Here is a 1,470-nt window from a genome sequence, read left to right on the forward strand (position 1 = left end):
ATAAACAGTAATTTTACGGACGTATAAATGGCGGTTTTGACTTAAAAATACGATCAATGCCGAATTTCGTCATTCGGCAATTGTTTAATTTTATTTAAAATTTTAAATTTGAATATTATATATTAATTCAAAATTCCCAATTTCATATAGATTTAAATGGAAACATTTAACATAAATCATAAGCTTTCATTTTTGAAGTAATTACCATTCTTATTTCCATAAGACATGCTTTGAACGTACGGTACATTGCATGTTATATTGGCGCTTAGTTACATTTTATAAAATATACAACAGTTTTTTACACTTACGTCACACAAATTAAGAAAACTTCAAATTGGATCAAGGAGAATAACTCGTGTTAACTGTTACAAATTTTGCAACGAGTGTTTGTTCGTATATGGAAGCCGAAAACCATTTTGAAGATGTTAAATAAGTCTCTTGACATCGGCTCAGTTTCATTTTTATGTATTACAACATATAATTTAATTAGATTTCATTAGTATTTTAATGAAATCTTCACATCATCGTCTCTAATTCAACGTAAGTAATGTTGTTGATCCGAATTGTATTCTTATTTTCTTTTAAAGTCGAAATTTGGAATATTTTCTAGCTTATTTAAAGTTTGAGTCCCATTTTTGCAGGTACTCCAAACATATGATCATAGTATGAATCTTTTAATAACTGTAAGTTAAAATGGATAAAACCACTGAACACTAATAGATAGCTTTTCGTGGGTCCGAACCTAGCCAATGAGCTAGCCACGTGCAGTTTTCGGGAGGCATCCCTCTTGGAGATGGCCCAGATGTCGCATTGCCGTAATAATAAAACAAACCGGAAGTTTAGGGGTGAGGATCGACGTATGCTACATCCGCTGATCTGATTGACGATGATGTAAATGATGGGTCCTCATGAAGATCCATCAGTTGCAGCTTCAATTGGATCGGCAACCTTAACGCCTGCCAATGATTTTGATAAAAGGTTTTATAAAATGCTATTTATGTAAACATTTATCGATTTTTTAATTATAAAATTTTTTGTATGATGTAAACAGTTTATGATTACATTTCAGTTTTTTTTTTCCTCATAAATACTTTGATTACTATAATCAAGATGGCGCTCCGAATAACAATTACCGGAAGTGGTCATTAGGCTTAACCGATTAGCAGGATTACGTTTGATTGGTGTAAAATCTTACACTTTTTTATGAGTTAAAAAAATTAAATTTATAGCGATTTTATTTTACGTATTCAAATTATTATTATTATTATTATTGTACTTTGCGATGCCAATGTTTTTTTAAACTATTAATATTAAAAGGAAATTATTACGTATTTATTTTAAAAATATATTTAAAAATTATAGAAAGTATTTAAAAATAATTACGAACTTTTACTATTAATTTATTTTATAAAATTTTAAAAATATTTATAAATTAAAAAAAAAAAAATTAAATAAACGTGAATGATTTTT

This window comes from Centruroides vittatus, unplaced genomic scaffold, assembly GCF_030686945.1.
Source record: "Centruroides vittatus isolate TY-2023 unplaced genomic scaffold, ASM3068694v2 contig_658, whole genome shotgun sequence".
In the NCBI taxonomy this organism is placed as follows: Eukaryota; Metazoa; Arthropoda; class Arachnida; order Scorpiones; family Buthidae; genus Centruroides; species Centruroides vittatus.